Genomic DNA, 25285 nt, shown 5'->3' on the forward strand with positions numbered 1-25285 from the left:
TACCATATTTGTATGGATCCCAAGGAGGAATAAGAGACCATTTTTTTTAATGGACTCAGAGAAAATGAAATACCATATTTATATGGATTTTAAGGAAATGAGACATCACATTTGTATGATGCTCAAAGAGAATAAGAGACCATTTTTAATGGACTCAAAGAGAATGAAATACCGTATTTTTACGGATTCTAAGGAAATGAGACATCACATTTGTATGATGCTCAAAGAGAATAAGAGACCATTTTTAATGGACTCAAAGAGAATGAAATACCGTATTTTTACGGATTCCAAGGAAATGAGACATCACATTTGTATGATGTTCAAAGAGAATAAGAGACCATTTTTAATGGACTCAAAGAGAATGAAATACCGTATTTTTACGGATTCCAAGGAAATGAGACGTCACATTTGTATGATGCTCAAAGAGAATAAGAGACCATTTTTGGAATGGACTTAGAGAGAGCGAAATACCGTATTTATACGGATTCTAAGAAAATGAGACATCATATTTGTATGATGCTTCAAAGCGAATAAGAGATATGATAATTTGAGTTTTGACAAAGATTATCAGAAAGGGGAAATCAAAATCTTCATTTAACAACTTTGGAAGCAAAGGATTTAATAACACCTTATAATAAAGGACTTTAAGGCCCGAATTTGAGATGCCACTTCATTAGCAACCAGCCCCAGCTTAAGGCATTCTGACCTCCTTCTATTCTTTCATTAGAGGTATTCTTCAAAGATCTTTTGACATTCATGACAGTCCTGCTTCTTCCAAGTTTCTCAGAACCTGTTGCTGAACCTGTTTATAGAGTGATTGCACCCTACAACAATTCTTAAAATAAAATTGGTAAAACTCCAGACATTTGTAATAAAATGACAAAATAAGAAAGATTACTCAAGTAATCCCGTGATGCCTCTGACTTATTAGTATTTTCTTTTTGGGTTAAGCTGGCCTCTTTTAAAGAATGTTTCTCTATTGATAAACATCTTCACTTATTTTTAAGACAGTAATATTTCATATATATTTCTATCAACTTTCTGATTGCTAGAAATTAATGCCCTTAGTTTCAGGAATCTTTTGTTATTTTTGCCTGACCTACTGTGATTTCAAAGATCAATGTAATTCTTCTGGCGTGAACCCAATCTTACCACGACCAAGTCTCCCTTTTTGAATTTTCAACTTGGCGGACCGTTCGGCCTTAACTTTTGCGTGAATCGCCTTTTCAGGTTTTCGACTCAGCAGACCACCCCCTTAACTTTTGCCTAAGCCACCCTTTCAGGTTTTCAACTTAGCAGGGGAATGATCCTAAATTTTGCCTAGATCGCCTTTTCAGGTTTTCAATCTAGCGGATCTTCAAGCTCTGCCTTTTTTTTTTTTTTTACTTGAACACCAAAAGGACTTTATAGGTGAGGTAGGGCTTTTCAAAGAATGGCTTTAGGTTTTGCAAAAATTTTCGACCGAACCTGTGAACAGGTTGCCTTCGTATCCTAGGGTAGGAATCAGGTTGTGCATAGTTCAGGGCGAATGCCCCTAGTTTGAAGATAAATTGTTTGAAGGTTAATTGATTTTTTTTCTATCTGGAATGATTGACTTCTTTTCTTTTTTGAATAGACCGAACTCGGTTTAACCAAGCTGCCTACGTACCCCTATGTAGGGATCAGGTCTTACGTAGTTCAGGGCGGATGCCCCTAGTATATTGGGCTTTTGAAGGAAAATATTATTTAGACTCAAAAGGGTTCACAAAGAGGTTATATATGTTTTTTTTTTATCTTGGGTTATGAATTTGGGATTTATTCGGCCAAAAGACGGCCTTTTGGTGTTCAAGCATAGAACCTCTTGAGTTGATCAAGATTTGTTGGTTCTGGCAATATTTCTCCATTTAAATTACGGAGCTTGATGGCTTTTCGGGTAAGATTTGGTCTACAATGTATGGTCCTGACCAATTAGGTTTGAACTGGCCCCTTGGGTCAAACACTGGTCCTCGATTCTCTTTCAGAACAAGATTGCCTTCTTCTAAATCTCTTACCTTAACCTTTTTATTAAAAGCCCGGGCTATTCTGCACTGGTAACCCTGCACATGGTAAAGCGCCTTTAACCTCTTCTCATCTAGCATGTTCAACTCTTTATATCTGGCATCTGCCCATTCATTTTATGGCAACTTAGCCTCAGTCAATACTCGGAGCGAAGGTACACGGATCTCAACAGGTAGTACTGCTTCCATCCCATAAACAAGAGAATAAAGGGTTGCCCTAGTTGAAGTTCTAATTGATGTTCTGTAAGCCCACAAGGCGTACGGTAGCTTATTCGACCAATCCTTATAAGTTTCTGACATTTTGCTAATGATAGTGTTGAGATTCTTGTTCGCAGCTTCTACCGCTCCATTTGTCTGTGGTTGATAAGGTGAGGATTTATGATGCTTAATCTTGAACTCTTGGCAAAGAGTGATTACTTCCTTCTTGAAATGATATCCGTTATCTGAGATAAGTTCATGGGAAATTCCATATCTGCATATGATGTTGGTGCGTATGAATTTAGCAACTGATGTGGATGTAAGCTTTGCGTAAGAAGCGGCCTCAACCCAGTTGGTGAAGTAGTCAATCGCAACAAGTATGTACTCGTGACCATTAGATGACTTGGGAGAAATCTTGCCAATAATGTCAATTCCCCACACCGAAAACGGCCAAGGAGAGGTAAGAGAATGCAATTCGGTGGGTGGTACATGGATGAGATTCGCATGTATCTGACACTTATAGCATTTCTTCACAAATGTGTGACAATCTGCTTCCAATGTTAGCCAATAGTACCCCAGACGTAGGATCTTCCTTGCCAACATCTTTCCATTCATATGAGGTCCACACACCCCTTCATGAATATCTGCGAGAATTTCTTCTGCCTGATCTTCAGTGACACATAAGAGTTGAATTCCATCGAAAGACCGTCGATACAACTCCCTTCCACAAATGACAAAATTAGCTACCAATCTCTGCAAAGTCCTCCTTTCTTTATTCGAGGCCTCGTCGGGATGCTCATGGCCTGAGATGTATTTCTTTATGTCTGTGTACCATGGCTTACCATCAGGACATCTTGCAGCTATTTCTATAGCATCAACATATGCAGGAGCCCATTGCTCCTGAACCGTGATGGGCCTCATCTTCATATTGTGAGGTATGTCAATCATAGAAGCTAATGTTGCTAAGGCATTATCGAATCTATTCTTCAACCTTGGTAAATAACTGAAAGTGATGCACCAGAATTGTTGAGCAAGAACATCCAAGTATTCATGATATGGCTGTAGCTTTTCCTCTTTGGTTCTCCACTCTCCTTGAGTTTGGCAGATGATTAACTTCGAATCTCCATACACGTCAAGATTCTCTATGCCTAAGGCCAATGCGGCCTCAAGCCCAACAATGCATGCTTCATACTCTGCCATATTGTTGGTGCAATTAAACTGTAACTTAATGGCAAGGGGAAGATGCTCATTTCGAGGTGACACAAGCAATGCCCCTACTCCTTGCCCTTTTTGGTTTGCTGCTCCATCAAAATAGAGGGTCCAACCAGTTTCTGGATATTCATCTTCTACCATCATGATCTCTTCATCTGGGAACATCGGTCTGAAAGGCTGACTTTCTTCTCGGGGTGCTTCCGCCAATTGTTCAGCAATGGCTCGGCCCTTTACTGATTTTTGGGTTACATGGGTGATGTCAAACTCAGACAACAATAATAAGCATCTGGCTGTCCTGCCTGTCAGGGCTGGTTTTTCAAAGAGATACTTTAGAGGATCCATTCTTGACAAAAGCAAAACCTTATGTGATAAAAGATAATGTCTGAGTCGCTGAGTTGCCCAAACCAAGGCTAAGCAGGTTTTTTCTAGGACAGTGTACTTCTGTTCATACTCCAACATCTTCCTACTAAGATAATATACAGCCTTTTCATGCTTGGTTTCTGGATCTTGCTGTGCTAACATACAACCCATGGTGGTTTCTATTACTGACAGGTAAAGCAGCAATGGATGTCCCGGTGTTACTGGTGCTACTATCGGTGGTTCTGACAAACTTTGCTTTATCTTCTCAAAGGCCTGTTGACATTCCTCTGTCCATTCTTTGGAAGTATTTTTCTTTAAGAGTTTAAAGATAGGTTCACAAGTTGATGTAAGATGAGCAATGAATCGTCTTAGGAACTGTATCCTTCCAAGGAATCCTCGAATTTCTTTCTTGGTTTTAGGCAGGGGCATCTCCTGGATAGCCTTAATCTTCTGAGGATCTACCTCTATGCCCCTTTGGCTCACCATGAATCCTAACAACTTACCAGAGGTAACCCCGAATACACACTTGCTAGGATTCAGGCGAAGCTGGTATTTGAGTATTCTTTCAAAGAACTTCTTAAGGTTCGGGATATGATCTCTCCTTTCCTTGGCTTTCACAATCATATCATCAACATCAACTTCAACTTCTCTATGTATCATGACATGGAGTAAGGCTGTAGCTGCTCTTTGGTATGTCGCACCGGCATTTTTAAGACCAAATGGCATTACCTGATAGCAATAGGTCCCCCATTGTGTAATGAACGAGGTCTTATTCATGTCCTCGGGTGCCATCTTAATTTGATTATAGCCCGAGAAACCATCCATGAAAGATAGTAATTCATGCCCGGTCGTACTGTCTACCAGGATATCAATATGTGGTAGAGGGAAATCATCTTTTGGACTTGCCTTGTTCAAATCCCTGAAATCTATACACATTCTCACCTTTCCATCTTTCTTTGGTACAGGTACTATATTTGCGAGCCATTCTTGATATTCCACTACTTGCAGAAACCCAGCATTCAACTGCTTAGTAACCTTTTCCTCTACTTTCAAGACCCACTCGGGCTTCGTTCTCCTTAGCTTCTGCTTTTTAGGTTTAATTCCTGGTAACAAAGGAAGCTTGTGTTGAAAAATATCTTCGCTCAACCTGGGCATATCTTTGTACGACCAGGCAAAAACTTCTTTATATTCCCTAAGTAGGTTTATTAATTCATCGCGCTCTTTAGGAGATAGAGTATTTCCAATTCGTATTTCCTATATTAAATCTTCTGTTCCGATGCTTATAATTTTGATTTCATCTTTAACAGGCTTGGCTCGACGCTCCTCCTCTTGTTTGAGCATATGCTGCAATTCAAGGGGAGTTTCATCGATCCCTTCTTCCTCGTCTGAGGAGGGAGTGTTATCATTATGAAAGTCAGAAGCAAACACAGAGACATACTGAGAATCAGATTTCATTGACTTGAAAGAAATTACATCATCATCATTGGACTCATCCTAAACAGGCTCAGGATTCACATTATAAATAAAATCAGAAAATGACTCGCCTGGACTAGGCACTGACACGGACTTAATCGACTTGACTGGACTCGACTTAGCAATAAAATAAGTAGGAAAAATATTAGAACTCCAGTTTGAAAGATTTTCTGTTGTAGGTGCAATTTGACTCTGAGGTTCAGTAAAGGTATCATCACTCTGAATAACCGTTACTAGCACATCTTCACGGTCTGTCTCTTCTTGTTCTTCAGAATGGTCTAAAACTGGCAACTCCTGCCAAGCAACATAAGGCTCATCTTCTTCAAACAAGGACCCCAACATATTTGGCTCAAGGTAGACTAACCAGTCCTCAATAGTTTTCTCAACATAATGCACCGACGGTTCTGTTTCTGGGAGAGCAAGGCCACTAAATATTTCAAAACCAGGTATCATGATTCCTGTCACCGAGTCATACCATGGTTCATAAAACTCATAGTATGGTGAAGTCTCGCCTTCTTTGACAAAGTGACCGTTCATCGATAAGGAGTATGGAGCCATTGGGAGTACCCCTCCGGTGCGGCGGATTTCTTCCCTCAATTTCACTAATTCTTCCATGGCTTCTTCCTCTTCCTCAGTAGGTATATATCCAAGACCGATAGATCCATGGTTTGCTTTGATTGGGCGCCAGTGAGACGCCTTGCTTGGATCACGGCCCAAATTCATACCAGGAAAGTAATTCATTTTTCTCATTATCTTGGCAACCACAGGACTGATGGCAAAAGATAAACACAACTCCTCCCGAGAGGCCTCTTCATAGGAAATAGCAGCAACGTCGAACGCGAAACCATTCAAGTTGTAGTCTTCTGCTTTTGCAACTAGAAGAATCAGAGTTTCTCCTGTTATTTGTCCTATTTCTGGCTCTTCGTCACCCCTGACAGTGATCAACTTTCCATTTTTGCTGAACTTCAACTTTTGATGAAGGGTTGAAGCAACAGCGCCTTCCTTATGCAACCAGGGACGTCGCAGAAGCATATTAAACGAGGCCTTGATATCAATAACCTGAAACTCAACCTCAAATTCTTGACCACCTACAACAATTTTGGTGGTAAGGACTCTGACCACATTTCTGCGGGTGTTGTCATATGCGAGGATTCCAAGGGTTGATTCAGCAAAATCAGTGGGGCCAAAACCCAAGGTAACGGCAGTTCTCAACGGACACACATTCAACGCAGATCCGTTATCCACTAACATAAATGGTACTTTCTTGCCTTCACAGACAATGGTGACATGAAGAGCTCTAGCATGATTTTGACCTTGAGGAGGCAACTCTTGATCTGAGAAGCTAATGACTCTGGCAGCCTGGGTTAGAGCAACAACTTTAGCCAGTTGCTCCGGAGATATTTCTGAGGATACCTGTGTGGTATTCAATTCTTTTAACACGGCTTCTCTGTGTTTCTTTGACGCTATCAACAATCCCCAAACAGATATAACAGCCTGAGTTTTCTTCAACTGTTGCACAACCTCATCATCTGGGTCTTTCACATATTGCGGCTCTTCTCCTCGTGCCAATGCCCCTGGATTTTTGACTCTTAGTTCAGCAGGTTTGAAAATTCTTCCGCCCCTTGTAACATGTCTAACTTCATCCAATTCTGGCTCATCATAAGTAATAACTTGAGGGACTTGTGGCTCATAGGTGATTACCAAGGGAGATACAGACTCTCTTAGGTATGACTCATCACAGAAGATGATTTGAGGTTCAGAAACAGATTCTAAGGCCCATATGAGGGTGAGAGGGTCAAACTCAGAATCTCCTATGGTTATGGCATTAACGGCAGCAGGAGGATTAGCATGACCAGGTAGCGGGTTTTGGGTAACATTGGGTCTTGGCTGGAATGCAATGACTTTCTCATCAATGAGTTTCTGAATTCTAAATTTCAAGGCAATGCAGTTGTCAGTAAGATGAACAGGACCCCTGTGATACTTACAATGTTGGTCAGTTCGCCAATTTGCAGGCAGAGGATTTGGGGGAGGCCGGATGGCAGGTAGGTTATGCGACCTGAGGCAAGACACTGCTTGAGTACTTCTGAAGATGGAATAGGAAGAGGGGTAAATTCTACCTGGGTTCGTTGCCGAGGTGCAGCCGCGGGTTGGGCATAGTCCATCACTAGAGGTTCTTAGGACATAGAGGACTGAGCATTAGAATGAGAAATATTACTAACTTGGGCTGGAGGGGACTTTTTGAAATCTCTGGTGTTTGGGTTGCTACGATTGAATACACCTTGAGCCATAGCCTCCTCTATCTGGGTACCTGCCACGATGAAGTGTTTGAAGTCTGGATTGCAATGACATGTGATACTGGAGTTGCGGGGAAATATTTTTCATGATTATTTGAACCTGCTCTTCCTCAGAAGGGCGCTCCATCATCTGGGCTGCTAGTCTCCTCCATCTTTTCACAAAGGTTAGAAAAGATTCCCTCGAGTCTTGCTTGGTTCTCTCTAAATCCTTTCTAGTGATTTCCGTCCCATCATCATATTTGAACTGCTTGATGAATTGTTCACCGATGTCTTTCCATGTCTTGTAACAAGTTTTGTCTTGGACCATGAACCATCTCCTAGCAACTTTAGTAAGCGAAACAGGGAATAGTTGGGCCATCTGTTGAGGAGATAAGCCTTGAGGCTGACATATGATGGTAAACATCTGTAAATGGGTGATTGGACAACCCACACCATCATATTTATCAAAATTCGGAATTTGAAAATGGGCAGGGAGATGGATTTCTGGAAACAATGTAAGATCACTTGGGTTGAAACCACCCTGGTGTTGAAGCTGGATGTCATGAACTTTCCTGGTAAGACTTTCTAATTTCTCCATAACTGTCTTATCAACCGTGGACTGAGAAGGCTTACTGCGATCCTCGCTGTATTATTCTTTTTCTAAGTCTTCTTCGGTTTATCAGGGATAGGGATGAACACTGGCTGGGCAGGTGCTGTTGAAGTAGCTGTATGGTGCATAGGCCCTTTATCTTTGGAATACGACGGCCCCAACTTCTCAGAAAGCTGAGCCTTGATAACTCAGTTCTCCTCTTTGAGCTCTTGAAGTTGCTGGAGAATTAAGGTGAGAGTATCGGTAACAGCAATGAGTGGAGGATTATCTTGGTTTTCTGCCATCGGTGAGGATGAGGATAAGAAAGAAGGAGATGCTGGGGTTCTCAGAGAAGGTGGCGGAGAGACAAAATTCCTCTCCAATCGTGAAGAGATCCGAACCCAAGGAGTAGTAGGCTTAGCTATGGTGTTACTTCCCTGAAATATTTGAAAGGCATCTTTTAAAATCACAGAGAAAAATGGACGATGATACACACATAGACGAAGATGATGAAAGAGAAAGATGGACTTTATTGATCAATCATTAAAGCTTGAGTACATAGTTCACTCTTATTAAATCACAGATAAACTGACAGGACTAAAAAGACTAAACATTCTTTCTAGACTTTTTCTTTGGATGATAATCTTCCTCAACTGACTCCTTTAAAGGTTTGATGATTTTGACATCCCAAGCAGATGAAACGGTTCTGACAATCTTAGGCTTAAGATCCTCAGGCGGATAAAAATGACGAAGGGGAGGCACAATAGATTGCTCCCTTCCATACTGACGCAGAATCCTGCCAGGAACATAAAAGGAAGTCTTTTTGAGACCAAGAAGGCGAACGTAGTTAGCTTCTCCAGTATTGAAGACAGCTTCTTGGATTCCAGGAATTTGCCAACAAATCTGATCTTGTTGGCGAGAACTTAACTACTCAGCCCAATCGCTTTTATGATCGAAGGAAACATCATGACGCCACACGCTAAAGGTATACAATGTATGATCAAAATGGACAGGAGCTGCAATTTTTAGCTTGTGGCACAACCACACCTGGAGTAATGCAGGACATCCTGAGAAGGACCCAACGAAAGCGCGAACATAAGAGCCTGGACCTGAGCTGGCACGAAGGCGAGCCATATCATCCAATCCATTGAAGGTTTCTGCAAGTATAGTACGAATTGGATTGGCACCACGATCCATTTGATCAACGAGATCCAAAAGAATAGCTGACGCAAAGCGAGAAGGCTGGACAGTGAGGAATCCAACAAATGAGCAGAATCTCAAAGCGCGACGTCGGGCCTTTTGAATATTAACAGCACCAATGTGTCCAATAGGAGGGTAAATGTCGATCAGCTGTTGCATGGACACTTCTTGGCCCTTTATGAAAGAGTTCATGGATTCATCTGGATTATTCATTAAGCGAAGAAACAAAGGACGATAATCCGGCACACAGGATGGTTTCACCAGAGGGCCATCCACAGGATATTCCAACAAGGCACACCATTCTTCAAAAGTGGGACACATTTCTTGGTTGCCAAAACGGAAGACATGATGATCGGGATCCCAACACTCTGATGCGGCATAGAGTAATCCCCAATCGAGCTTAATGGTTGCCACGTAGCCGAAAAGATTTTTCTCTTGCTCACTTATGGCATAGATATGTGATTCCTTTAATGTACCACGGATCCAATCAAGAATTTTACGAGTAGACATGGTGCCTGTAAGCCAAGAGGATGGCTACAAGAAGGATCAAGATTACATAAACATGAGATTGGGACAAGTTCCTGCCAGTTTAGAGAAAGTATGAAGACATGATCGAATCACATGATAGAAGAATGAAAGGCGTACGATCAAAAGATTAGATGAGATTGCATAGGATTGCTTTCAACGGATAGATCAAGAATGACTAATCCTATGAGATCTTAGGAAATATGGATTTATATCCTAACCCCAAAGGAAAAGTTTTTTAATCTTCATACATTTTAACAGTGTTACCTGAAGGCATCAAACCCTAATCCTAATCGCAGAGTGGAGAGAGGATCTCGACTCATGACTTTGTTTGTGTACCTAAGGACCGATCGTAACCATTGGAAGATGGACTACGGCCTAATCTAGATACAAATGGGTAGGATATCCTAAACTAGGCTCACACACGTGATGCACGTGTGTTTGTATACTACATGCATGTGTGGGTTAATCTAGGGGTAAGGCCAAGAGTTCCCTTAGCGCGAATCCGTGTTCGATATACTGTACCAGTGTCCGGCGTATCAGTACGTGAACAAGAGATCCGTTTGCGTACCATAAAGGTACTAGGCTAAGAGTGGAATGCTTCTCTAGCACAGAGGCACCAGGTGATGAAATCCTAGTCAACCATACCAGATAACACTCCGGGTTCCTAAAATAGGATGTGTGTGTATGTGAGATGCAAGAGTTTAGATGCGAGTGATGTATGTGTGTGCAATATGTTTGCGCAATCTATGATGCCTTCAGGGTTTGTTAGATTAAGTTTGAGTATGATGTGATGAGAAAATAAAACAAGACAAACAAACTAATCTAGCAAACATATAAGAGATAGAGTTTTTATGAGCCAGTTAAATTAAATTCAAATGAGTTATCCTTTGAAGTTTTAATGAAGTTAGGTGATCCTCAGCAGAGTCGCCAAACTGTGGGACCCGATCCCGCGAGAGGGGAATGACGTGAGCCGTCACGCTCTCTCTTGGTCTCTCGTACCCAAGCGAATGACGTGTGCTTTTTATTTTTGATTTTATTTACCCAACCAAGCAGGCAGCAACCAAGCCTGGCAAGGTGTGATTTAAGTCATCTTTTCCGTGAACTTGGGATCACTAAGGCAATCCGAATTCCACGCAAAAGAGAGTGACAGAGTCGCCACCTAGATGAGGGATCTAGGACCCATAATTGACCAGAAATCTAGACTCGTTACCTAGTTACAAGAATAGAAGGTATGGGGAGTTACCACCACATACACCATTCCTGCCCGACAATCGGTCTTCAATTCCGAAAGTCAACTCCTTTGAATTTCTTTTAAATGGCTCATCTAACTCTACATTAATGTGCGAACTATGTGACATGCATCCTAAGATCTAATTTCAATGTAATTCCTAAATGTGTATTTTGATTTTTTTTAATTTGTTTGAATTCAATCTAAGTGAAAGTTCTCCTAAAATGCTAATTTAAGGGAAATCCTACATATTTTAATTAAGAATTTATAAGAAAACTAATATACAAAACCCCACCACTTATGTGTGGGGCCGACTCGTGATTGGTATGCCATTAAGCATCCAAGCTGCCTACTGTGGATCTCATCCCGAGGGGGTGAATGTGAACTTTATTAACCTAAATGCATTCTAATTTTTTAGACGTTCACAGTTTAGACTCATGCGGGTCAGGAGTGCATCCTACATGCAACTACATGCCTATGCGCCTATGTGATTGTTTTGAGATTGATGAGATTTGATTTGAGTTGAATTTGATTAATTGATTTGAAGTGAAGTGACCTACGCTATATGAACCTAGATATAATGCAATGGACCTAAGTTGCATTTTTAGTATATTTGAGAAGTTTGGATTCCAAGAATTCTATTTTTGGGGAACCTAGAGTATGATTTCTAAGTTTAGAACCTTAGAACTTTATATTTAGGAGATTGGGATGTTCTAATTCAAGTGATTACGAGTTCTTAGATTGAAATTCCACTTAGCAACCCAAGAGGGGGTGAATTGGGTTTCTTTTCAAATTTTACGAATTTTGAAAACTTAGATTGCACTAGTTTTAGATTGAATAGGAAATCAAAAATAGTATTCAAAGCAATAGTGAAAACTTACCACACAAGAAGAGGTGAAGAGGCAAAGAAGCTTTGACACAAAGATTTTTATAGTGGTTCGGTCTTATCTCAAGACCTAATTGAAATCCAAGTAGTGACTTGGTTTGGCAACCTAGAGGGGGGGGTGAATAGGATGTTTATAAAATCTTTACCTTTTAAAAAACTTTTCCTAAGATTTCACCAAAGACTTATCCCTTGTTTAATTAAGTTTGAAATAGTTGAACTTAAACAATATTACAAATTAATATAAGTTCAAAACCCTTGTTGATTAGCAAACTTAATTAGGTAATTTTGATATAGCCTAATTAGCAAGGTTATGATATTTAGGTTGATTATCAATGCTAACTACTCACTCAATTCTAAGCACAAATAATCAAATAAGAGAGTGAGAGGGAGTGAGAGAAATACCAATCACACAAGTGACACAAAGATTTATAGTGGTTCGGCAAACGGCCTACTCCACTCTTCTCAAGGTCGCACTTGAGGATTTCCACTATTGAGACCTCCACGACGCCCGGCTCCGAGGCTTTTACACTCCAAGGGAATTAAATAAGGATGCCCTTCCACCTTTACAATGACTCTCCTTCTCCGCCGAGTTCTAAGCGGTTCACCCAAGGGAATTAAAAACAACGGATGCCCTTGCCACCGATCGAATAAAGAAGAAGATAAAAGCTTTGCCTCTATGTAGGCTACAATGCAAGTTGAAGCTCCAAGGATGCTCTCAAGAATAAACAAGTTTAAGCCTAAACCAATCTCAAAAGATTTTCTCAAATCAAGGCACAAAGAGTTTGGTTGGTGAGAGAATTTAACCCAAAAATAGTTCACAAATGATTTTCTATGGTTTCTTGAAGTTGGACAATGTTCCTCTAGTGTTTTGGACCCTTGAATGGGTATATATAAAGTCCCAACTCCATGTGACCGTTTGGGGGGTAAAACAGTCAAAACTGGGTCAAAAAATCAACTAGCCGTTGCACCCCAACGGCTATATTTTTTTGAAGAAAAACATTTCTCGGAGTTCCGAGCGAAATTCTCGGAGTTCCGAGCAAATTCTCGGAGTTCCGAGAATTCAAACAGAACCTTTAAGTTTAGAATCTGGTGCATTTCTCGGAGCTCCGAGAATGTTCTCGGAGCTCCGAGAATGTTCTCGGAGCTCCGAGAATGTTCTCGGAGTTCCGAGCTCGGAGCTCCGAGAACAATTCTCGGAGTTCCGAGACTGGTTTCCAGCAAACAGTGTCGAACTTGTAAAATTCATATCTCCCTCATTTCTCGTCGGATTTTGACGTTCCTATACTCTACGGATATGAGAAAAATGAAAGCTATCTGTTAAAAATATTTTCAAAAATATTTGAAAATTTTTTAAATAAGTTTTGATAGGATTTAGTTGCTGGTCCAGTTTGTTGCTTCGGAACTCTGTTTGTTCATTCTTGTGTTGAATGCCATATGGGTCCCAACATGTTGGTACACCACCATGGCCATTCACTTATCCATTTAAGTCCTTAAAGGGTATGTTAGTCTCTTTGAAAAACATATTTTTATGGGTTTAAACAATGTGCCTTGACAAGAGAATATGCAAGAGAGATAGGAATACATTCTACCCTTTCTATCACTCTCTTGAAGTCTTCTTTTGAGCTGGGATCTTCTATGGTTGAGCTTCCATGCTTGACATCTTCAAGTTGTGGTACAAGCTCCTTGGTCCTTTGCATTAGGTTCTTGATCCTCCACCTTTGGCCTTCATGAACTTTCTTTGTTTGTTCAATGCTTTGAGATGGTTGATGATGAGCTTCTCCTTGGTACTTCCAAGGTGTGATTCGTTCAAGTATGTTCCAAGCTCCTTTGCCATTGTGTTTGGTTCATCTTCAAGCATAGGCCAACAAGGTGCGTGCTAGTACGATTTGACTTGTGTAGGACCTGTCTAAAGCACAACACTCAAGGCAAATGATCAGTCCATAAACAACTAATCAATTTGCGTTTGTTAATCATCAAAACAAGATGATTGAATGTACCCATGGGGAACCCTTGGGCTTACAATTTCCCCCTTTTTGATGATGACAAACCAAATTGATTAGATAGGTGGGAGGAACCTCTTATGAGGATAAGATAGACAAATTAGTCATTACTACTCCCCCTCAACATATGCATGAGTTATATTTAACAAGTTATAATACAAGAATGCATATGGTAATGGATCTAATCAATTATACAAATTCTCCCCCTTTGGGCATTAGCAAAAAGGAATGATTAAGCATTTAAGCACAATTACATAAAGCATCAAAGATATTCAATGAAAATATGATGCTCCCCCTAACTTCTTATCATGAGTTAGCAATTAAAATCAAAGTATAATCCAAAGTATATATGGCATGATAAGAGACAATCAACATAGGAAATGAATAATCATAAAACAAATCAAGCCTATGTTGGCAAAACAAAGAGACATTTCAATTTTAGCACAAATTTTTAGGGTGTATCTCAGTATATATATATCCAATATAATTCTACCCTATGACCCGTAATATAATAATAGATTAGCAAGTTAAAGCTTATATTTTACTTATCATGAAAGAAAACAAGCAAGTTTAAAGTTTAGCATGATAAGCCCCATTTTCTTTCTTTTTTTTTAAAATTTAATGATATGCAATTTTTAGCATAATTAGTGGGAAAATGCTTGAATGGATAGTGTAAGCATCTTACAATGATCCATGTAAACATAAAGATAGCAATAATTAGCTTTCCCCCTTAGTATTTGTCATTGGCCTTAGATAAACCTAAGATTTAAGGCATGACATGACCTAATAGGCCAAAGATATGACAATGGAATACTTGGCCACCAAAACTTATTCTTGGAATAGATGATATCATATTAGACCATCCAAGATAAGTCAAAAAGCCTAGAAGAATATGTCACTAAGACCTAGGCTATGGGCTTCCTGTCTTAAATTCTAAAACACAAATAAAAGCACAAGACAAGCCCGAACACCCCATATGGAGCAATCATGCTCCAAATGAGTGAACTTATCATATGTGAGGTGATAACCACATTAAGAATCATATGATAAGTAACTAAGGACAAATTTACCTTTAAGCTCCCCCTTTGAAAATGAATCATGCAATACATGAATCCAAAGGGATGTCCTTGCATAGACTCCAAAGGTTTTTGGGTATATTTTCCAAAAGATGACATGTTAGACTCAACCCTTGGGCTACAATGACACTTACTCTCCAAGTGTCGGTTTATCATGATAAAATGATAGCCATAGTTTAGCTCATCATGATAAACATGCATAGCACAAAAGATTTTCAATCTTTGGCTCATGCTCCCCCTAAATGTGATATCATATTTTCAAATCCACGCTTTACTTCCTTAAGTATGTAACATGCATAACTAGCTAGGGAGATCACATATATATGTATACCTATTCATGTTTGAGATGTTGGCACAAGGCCAATTTGTTAGATATTTTAATTAATGTGAATGTACCATCTCCCTCTTAGAATCTAAGAAGGCTAAGGGCACCAATTGAGTGACTTTTAAGATTAAAGTTTAACATCTCATACGTGTAGATATTATCAAACAAGGGGTGATACCTATAGAATATATATAAACCAATTTGAGTTCAATTCTATAGGACTAAGACATAATGAGAATGGTCAATAAAGTACCATGTCGTAGAGAGACATCCATGAATCATGAAGGTGAGAGTATACCTTACAAGAAGGATATGATCCATATCAAGGCCTTCATGGATAGTCTACTATGTTTGCACAAAGTGAACATGACAAATGAAGTACAAGGTCCAAACATTACATCTACATCCACAACCACGTGTAAAATGACAAGGCATTAGGCACAAAAGTGCATAAGCCCATTGAAAACCAAAAAAGTGTGGGAGGCACATGTTCCCATCATAATCTAATGTATACAACCACCTTAGTGAATTTTAATTTTACTCAAGTGAGTAAATGCCCAAATATGATTCTAGATTTCTATGATATTTTCATTTGAAGTCATACATTGAATCTAGATTCATGATTTAACTTTCCTATATAATATATATCATTTTATGAACTTAGGGAAAGATCCAAGGATTTTATAATATATATGTATCAAATGATGCAAACTACCTTGGACACATGTATTCCATTTATGAACTTTCATGACTACTTGAACAAAATAAATATAACATATCTATACATATTAAGGTTCATCTTAGTCATGAGATTATCCAATTAAAGCTCTTTGGAAATACACTAATTTTTAACCCATCTATGATTCTAATTAGATTTGATGAAAATCATTAAGCATGTAATAGAATGGGTTTTGACAGGACAACTAGGTGCATGTTCGTTCACCTAGGGCACAAAAAGTTGTCTAAGAAGGGATTTGTAGTGAATTCTTAGACATAGCATCTAATACCTTAGTTTTGCTAGAAATGATATATTAAAACAATTAAATACTCAATTGTCTAGCAAGTGCAATGTTTGTCCAAAATAAAGTTCAAAGAATAGTACTTTGGCATTTTCTCAATTCTTGCTCAAATATTATTTGATTGCCAAAAATAGTTTCATTTAAGTTCAAGCTTTAAAACCTATGGGTTTATTTTATTTTGGTTTTTCTAGAATGATGTGATCAATTAGCCTAACTCCTAGCAACTACCAAAACGGGTTCAAATTTTAAAGATGTACTTGAAGCTTTTAATTTGAACACATGGGCAAGAGATGTTGTTGTACACTCTATAAGGATCAATTTATGGTTTTCACATTAAATGGTCTATTGTGGTTGTCATGTGGATGAATGACATATTTTAAGTGCATGATGATTTTTAAGTATATGTGGGCACTTAAACTAGGAAACTCAAAATGATATTCAATTAGGCTCATCATATCAAAGTCTCAAATTAATTACATTCAAGCATATAGACTTTGAGTTTTAAGGTGATATATATAGATATATGTTAAGCAAATATGAGAATATGTTATCTATATACACATGTTTTGAAAGTATTTTCAATTTTAGGCACAACATGTATTGATACAAAAAAAAAATTAAACAAGAACAAGCACATTGTATCAACAAATATATTTTCAAATGATATTCAATTAAAGCACATCCCCTAATCTAAAATAAACACAATATAGATCATGTTAGGGGTTTTGGAACCCAAACCATCTTGGTTCCAAGCAAGTTTGTCCTAGGTGATAAGTCATTTTTAACCCAAGCAAACTTACTACTTTTTACAAGTTTAAATGTACATTTAAACTTGTAATGTCCAAATCTACCACAATAGTCACAAGATGCATAAGAGTAGGTAGATGGACGGGATGAACATGATGAATTACAAGAGTGATCATGATGGTAATTGAATTGTACATTCTCTTGTAACTTATGATTTTCCAACCTTAATGTTTCATTCTTGATGTTTAAGTCATTGATTTTCGTTTTAAAATTTATTAATTCAAGAGATGAAAGCATTTTGATTTTCTCTTCTTCTTCTACCAAATTAGAAAAAGATGAAAGTGGGAAACCGGTTGATGAGAAAAAGTTTAGAGGAATGATAGGTAGTCTATTATATTTGACCGCTAGTCGGCCAGATATAATGTTTAGTGTGTGCATTTGTGCTAGGTTTCAATCTGGTCCTAAAGAGTCTCACTTGAGTGCCGTTAAGAGGATATTCAAATATCTCAAAGGAACTCCTTCTTTAGGATTATGGTATGAACGATCGAATGAATTCAACCTAGTAGGATTTTCGGATGCCGACTTTGCCGGTTGTAGAATTGATAGAAAAAGCACAGGTGGCACTTGTCAATTTCTAGGAAGGTCTCTAGTGTCCTGGTTTAGCAAAAAACAAAACTCGGTAGCCATGTCTACAACCGAAGCAGAATACATTGCGGCCGGCGCTTGTTGTGCACAAATCCTATGGATGAAGAACACTCTCATGGACTATAATCTTGCATTTAGTAATGTTCCAATCCATTGTGATAATACAAGTGCCATCAACTTGACAAAAAATCCAATTCAACATTCTAGGACTAAGCACATAGAGGTAAGGCATCATTTCTTAAGAGATCATTCTCAAAAAGGGGATATTGAAATTAAGTACATCCACACCAATGAACAATTGGCGGATATCTTCACAAAACCCCTTAATGAGGATCGATTTTGTGACCTTAGGAGTGGACTCAACATTTGGAGTCTAGATCAAATGAAAGAGTTTGCACATGAAGCATGAATAGAAAACATAATTATCTTTGTATATGTCTATATATCTCATATTTTGATTGTGACTACATGGTTTTAGATGATCCAACCCTAACTCTAAAAATCACTCAATTGGTACCCATAGCCCACTTCATTTCAAGGGGGAGTCGGTACCATCACCCTAAATTAAGATACTTAAAACTTTGGCCTTGCGCCATCATCAAAACCCTCAGAAAGTCATCTGTGTGTTCCTTTCTCCCCTTCTTCTATTCTCTTCCCTTCTAGGGCTATTTCCTTGCTTTTTTTACACCATTCTCCTTCTCTATTTCTCTCTATTTCTCTCTATTTCTCTTATTTTCCTTCATTTTAGGGCTATCTCTCCACTCCCATTTCTTCTCACAATGCCTCCCAAAACCAAAAATCTCAACATTGGAGGCTCCTCCCAAGCTGCAGACCCTGAATACTTTCCTGAAGAAGTTCCCGAGGAAGAAGGGCCTTCTCGGAAGAAGGCAAAGGCAAAGGCTGTAGCGGCTGAGGTTGTGCCTAACTCATTTTTTACTGGGGATAAAGCCAAGAAACTTTGGGCCGACATCGGCACTAGGGGCATCCTCACCGGCAGGTACATTGATCCCCCTGTCCTTCAAAATTTTGACTTACAGGCCAAATTTGATGCCCTTCACTGGACATCCATCCTACACCTCAATGAACCAGTATACCCTCGATTGGTGCGTCTCTTCTACGCCAATCTCACAATTTCTCCTTCCTTCTTCAAAATTGAATCCAAAATCAAGAAAACAGTGATCAAACTCAACTATCACACCTTTGCCACTCTTCTTGGGATTAGCTCTGATGGCCTCACCCACTATTTCTGGCCGGAAGATGGGACCCATTCACTTGATGATCTCGATCATGACACGGTCTATGGTAGGATTACGCGGCACTACCACTCAGATATGCCCGTCCAATCCGCCGACCTCATTCCGGTAGCGCGTATGCTTCACAACTTTATGTACCACATCTTCATCCCTCATGGTGGGATGCGTGAAGCCCTCAGACCCTTAGAGGCCTATCTTATCTACAGCATTCTCGAGGGCCGCCAGCTTTGTCTGTCGTACATCATGTTTCGCTACATGTTTCAGACCCCTGGCCGCTACCGCTCTTTGTTGCCCTATGGCATGATTCTCACTCGTGTCTTCCGCCACTTTGGCATCACCTTGGATGGCGAAATGGCCATGACACCCATTGCCCCGTTTGATGAGCAGACCTTTAACCGCATGGCTCTGAATCAAGTAGCAGTTGACGTTGTTCCTGACCCTGAAGGCGGCTACGAAGCCGAGGCTCAGGCTGCACCGGCACCGCAGCCGTCACAGGATACATCTCCATTCTGCACCCGTCAGGATTTGGCTCAGATGCAGGAGGCTATTGAGCGATCCATGGCCTCACAGTTTGCACAGCTGTCTACCCATGTCGACACTGAGATTTCTGCTCGCTTCCAGACCATGACTACCCACGTTGATGAGCAGTGGGCCGCCTATTATCGCTATCTCTCCGGTGACCAGTGGGGCCAAGCGCTTGGCAGCTTTTCTCATCAGCCACCGCCTCCTCCGGAGCATTAGATGGCTCGAATTCTCTGATATTGACTCTTGTTTTTGCTCAGATTTCTCTTTCTATTCGGCGTATCTATCTGTTCTATTTTGTATCAATAGTCTTTGGACTATACGTTGGTTGTATGGATTTTTTTGGGATGTATTAGGTTTATCTACATCTGTCACTATTATGATATGTCATACGCTGACTGGTTGTATGCACTTTTCTGTATGTCATTTCACATCCTCTCTATATATATATATCTCTTTTGTTTTCTGTGCGGTGTGCTTTAATATTTCATTCTCTTTGCTTGCATACATTGTATTCTGCCTACTTTTTTTATAGCAGTACACGTTACTTGTTCCTTTGCTCTCACCTACGCTCACTTCTTTTGTTCCACCTTTTTGGTGATGACAAAAGGAGGAGAATATTTGAGCTCCCAATGCATATATTAAGGGGGAGCAAAGCTCTATGCTTAAAATTTTGCAATCAAATTTTAATCATTAAAAGTAATGCCTTACATGTTCAATTAAATCAAACTCTTAGGGGGAGCCCAAAATTATTTTATTCATCCCTAAAGGGGGAGCTCCTACCCTAAAACAAATTATATTTGTCATCATCAAAAAGGGGGAGAATGTTAGCCCAAGGGTTCAACAAGTACTCCCATTGAATTGTTTTGATGATTAACAAACTAAATTTGTTATAAAAGAAAGGATTTTTACACTAATGATTTCCATTGGCAAAGTTATGATGTTCACAGTGTACCATCCTCAAGAGTGCATGACAAGGGTGAACTCAAGCACAAGAATGGCAACTCAACTCAAGCACAAGAATGGCAAATCATCTTAAAAGTTCAAGCTTGGCTCAAGCATCGATGGAATTGAGTGAAGACATGTCAAAGCCTCTACAAGGTGCCAACAAGATCGAAGATCAAGTAAATTTAGAATGTAAATGGTCCTTATGTTTAATCTAGGTCCATGGCACAAAAGAGATCTAAAATCAAACAAATTTGAACTTAATGGGTTTGTGAATGAACATAGTGGTGTCCTAACATTGTTGGACCCTCATGACATTCCATTTCACTTGAAAAATCAAAGTTCCAAAAGCCCAAACAAAAACAGCAAAAATATAAGGAAACTCTACTGTTCGTAGGCTTCTCGGAACTCCGAGAAAATTCTCGGAGCTCCGAGAATGGTTCCAGGTTCAAAAAAATAGCCGCTCGGAGCTCCGAGCCCGGAGTCCGAGACGACCGTTGGGGAGCGAAATTTTGTGTTTTCCTTGCCCTCCCTATATATATGAACCTAGGAACTCTTGGGCTTTTTACCTAAGGATTTTACAAATATTTCAAGAGCACTAAAAGCTATTTATTCTCCCTCTCTTGAAGATCTTCACTCTTAATCTCTCTCTTGTGCCATTTACCTTAGATTATTCTTGAGAGACCTTAGGACTTTCATTTGTTCATCTTGTTCTTGTGAGAGTGAGTGAGCTTTACCTTAAATTAGCCTATCTAGAGGCAAGCAAGCTTTTTCATTTCATCTTCTTTGTATTTGGCACAAAGGGCCCCGTAGAAGACCCTTGGAGCGTAGAGCTCAATTTGTACAAGGCGGAAGGAACGCCGTATTTAAGTTCCTTGGAGAAGATAGTGGAATCCTCAAGGAGAGTAACTTGAGAAGAGTGGAGTAGGTCTTGAGATAAGACCGAACCACTATAAAAATCTTTGTGTCAAAGCTTTTTATAGTGGTTCGGTCTTATCTCCAGACCTACTCCACTCTTCTCAAGTTACTCTCCTTGAGGATTCCACTATCTTCTCCAAGGAACTTAAATACGGCGTTCCTTCCGCCTTGTACAAATTGAGCTCTACGCTCTAAGGGTCTTCTACGGGGCCCTTTGTGCCAAATACAAAGAAGATGAAATGAAAAAGCTTGCTTGCCTCTAGATAGGCTAATTTAAGGTAAAGCTCACTCACTCTCACAAGAACAAGATGAACAAATGAAAGTCCTAAGGTCTCTCAAGAATAATCTAAGGTAAATGGCACAAGAGAGAGATTAAGAGTGAAGATCTTCAAGAGAGGGAGAATAAATAGCTTTTAGTGCTCTTGAAATATTTGTAAAATCCTTAGGTAAAAAGCCCAAGAGTTCCTAGGTTCATATATATAGGGAGGGCAAGGAAAACACAAAATTTCGCTCCCCAACGGTCGTCTCGGACTCCGGGCTCGGAGCTCCGAGCGGCTATTTTTTTGAACCTGGAACCATTCTCGGAGCTCCGAGAATTTTCTCGGAGTTCCGAGCTCGGAGCTCCGAGAATATCCTCGGAGTTCCGAGAAGCCTACGAACAGCAGAGTTTCCTTATATTTTTGCTGTTTTTGTTTGGGCTTTTGAAACTTTGATTTTTCAAGTGAAATGGAATGTCATGAGGGTCCAACAATGTTAGGACACCACTATGTTCATTCACAAACCCATTAAGTTCAAATTTGTTTGATTTTAGATCTCTTTTGTGCCATGGACCTAGATTAAACATAAGGACCATTTACATTCTAAATTTACTTGATCTTCGATCTTGTTGGCACCTTGTAGAGGCTTTGACATGTCTTCACTCAATTCCATCGATGCTTGAGCCAAGCTTGAACTTTTAAGATGATTCGCCATTCTTGTGCTTGAGTTGAGTTGCCATTCTTGTGCTTGAGTTCACCCTTGTCATGCACTCTTGAGGATGGTACACTGTGAACATCATAACTTTGCCAATGGAAATCATTAGTGTAAAAAGCCTTTCTTTTATAACAAATTTAGTTTGTTAATCATCAAAACAATTCAATGGGAGTACTTGTTGAACCCTTGGGCTAACATAGATTCTTTAAGATTTTAGAATTCTTTTGAGTTCCAAACCTAACAAACACCACTAATCATGCAAAATAACTAATATGCGAAGTAACAAAGCAAAACAGCTAGCAAGCATATGATACTGAAGAAATCTAAACATGTAATTAATCGTGCAACTAGACAAAGAGAAACATCTATCATGCAAAAAAAGGTTTAAGAAAAAGAAAATGGTGGAAAAGGGAATGGAAGAGATGAGGAATGGTGTGAGGGAATGAGAAAGATGGAGAAAGGTATGAGGGAATGAGAAAGATGGAGAAAGGTGCGACTGAACTTGGGAGTGCCAAGTTGCCTACGTACCCCGTGATGGGGATCAAGCCACACGTAGTTCCACCGGGTGGGAGAGATCAAGAAATAGAATTGGGATTGGGATTAGCTTTGGAGGCTAGAATTGATAATTGGAGACTTGGATGGGGGATTTAGATTAGAAAATTAGCTCCGAATGATTGAGTCACAAAGTCATCATTTTGGGAATTCAAAAGAGGTGGACTTGAGATTCGGCCAAATAGATTTGTTCATAGGGATGCAACGCGGTTGAGGTCTAGGGGTGCAACTTCGTTGGACAACGGAGAGTGTGGCTAAGTTAGGTGCATGACTCGAATGAGTGACAAGGTGCAACTTGGGCCGGGTAGGTGGCTCGGGTTGGCTTAGGTTGACTCAGGCTGGCTTGGATTGACTCGGGTTAACTCAGGGTGGCTTGGGTTGACTAGGGTTAACTAAAGTTGGCTTGGGTTGGCTTGGGTTGACTCGGATTGACTCGGGTTAGCTTGGGTCAGACCCGGGCTGACTTGGGTTGGAACCCGTCTTGGGTTGGGGTTTATTTGGACTGGATTGGGTCTGGTTAAAGAGTGAAACCCGTGTACTGTCCATATGAGTTTAGGTACAAGTTGGGTTTTGGTTGATTATTAATGCGCACATACAACGCATGTTTTGGAATTGAGTCCAGTTAGATTGGGATTGCAGGTTTGGATTGCGGGTCCGAGTTGGACCGAGGTAGGGTAGTGTAATAAGGTTCGAGCAATGGTCTTGGTGTAGAGGTTCTGTAAGCCCAATGGTTTTCACCTTGGCATTCCCATCTTGTTTTGATGATTCCAATACACAAGTGATCTTTTATCACTAATGTGTTTGAATGTCTAAGTTGTAGATTATGATAAAGTAAGATCAAGGATGCTTGGATTGAAGGCCAAGAAGCTCACATTGGACCACCAATTGGAAGGCCAAAATCATCAAGCAAGAAGTCATGAAGACTTGAAGACATGAAGAAATTCATATTGAAGACCATTTTTTGTCTTTTAGAATGTATTTGATCCATACCTAGATTAGGCTTTTAGAGGCATAATTAAGGTAATCTCACACACCCTAAATAAACAAGTGATTGTATTTGTGGAGTTCCAACACCTTGGAACCCTCATACCAATCCCATCTTGGTTGAGAACTAGAAGCCCAAACAGAATTGAAAATCTGCTCTTCATAGGCTTCTCGGAACTCCGAGAGTTTTTCTCGGAACTCCAAGAATTCTCGGAACTCCGAGAATTATTCTCGGAACTCCGAGAAATGGTCCAGTAGACTTTTTCCAACTTCTGTGTGGCTTCTCGGAACTCCGAGATTTTTTCTCGGAACTCCGAGAACACTCCAACGGTCTGAAAAAGAGCCGTTTGGAATTTTGCTGGAATTACCTCAATGCCATTGAACGGTCATATTTTGGTTTTCCTATAAATATGAGTTTTCTAAACATACAAACTATCAATCCTAACACTCTAAAACTTCATTTGAATATCCAAGAGTGAATCAAACCTCAATTGTGCCTCTCATCACCATCTTTAGGATTTGGATCATAGGCTCAAATTCGTACATCTTTTGTAACCCTTGTGAGGGATTTTTCATTTCTTTCTTTCAACCTTCGAGTGTTGTATTCGGGCGAGTATTCGGAGAAGCAGAGCCCATTCTCCGTGGTGAGGATAGCCACCAAGGTTAAAGCTATTGGGGTGAGGATAGCCACCAAAGTTAAAGCTATTGTAATTGGCATTCGATCTTCGCCAAGGTTAAGAAGATCAAATAGTGAAGCCATCAACGGGTTTGGTTGGTGGAGTGGAGTAGGCCTCGGATTTGAGGACCGAACCACTTTAAATCTTGGGTGCACTCTTTCTATCTCTTTGCTCTTCTATTTGCATTGCACCATTAGATTTAACTTGAATATTGATTCTTGATCTCTTAATCTTAAAATCGGTTTAAAGGTTTTAAATTGGTAGATTCTATTTCTTTAAACAACCATATTCTCCCTCCTCATTGTGTTGCCATTATAGTATAACTTGGGACCCCCCTAAAACGGATTTTCAGGTTCGGCCAAGTTAAGTTCAGGGTATGGTTCGAATACAAGGGGATGGGGTAGTTGGCTCGGCAGATGGAATTTTGGGTCTGGGTTTGGACTTTGGACAACGAATATAGTTTTTGGTTTCGGTTAAATGGGCTATGATATGACAGATGGCTACGGTGAGGATATGATAGGCTATGCTAAAAAGGGCATGAGGTATTGGTGACGTTGTACAATTGTGAGGTTGATGCTTCTATGGTATTCAAGACATGTGTAGGGTGATGCATTAATGAGGTCTGATGATATAGGATCTATAGCGGAGGATTGCATGGGATGTAACT

The sequence above is a fragment of the Tasmannia lanceolata genome, unplaced genomic scaffold, assembly GCF_043159265.1.
Source record: "Tasmannia lanceolata isolate RefF3 unplaced genomic scaffold, GAP_Taslan_0.1 ptg000109l, whole genome shotgun sequence".
NCBI lineage: Eukaryota > Viridiplantae > Streptophyta > Magnoliopsida > Canellales > Winteraceae > Tasmannia > Tasmannia lanceolata.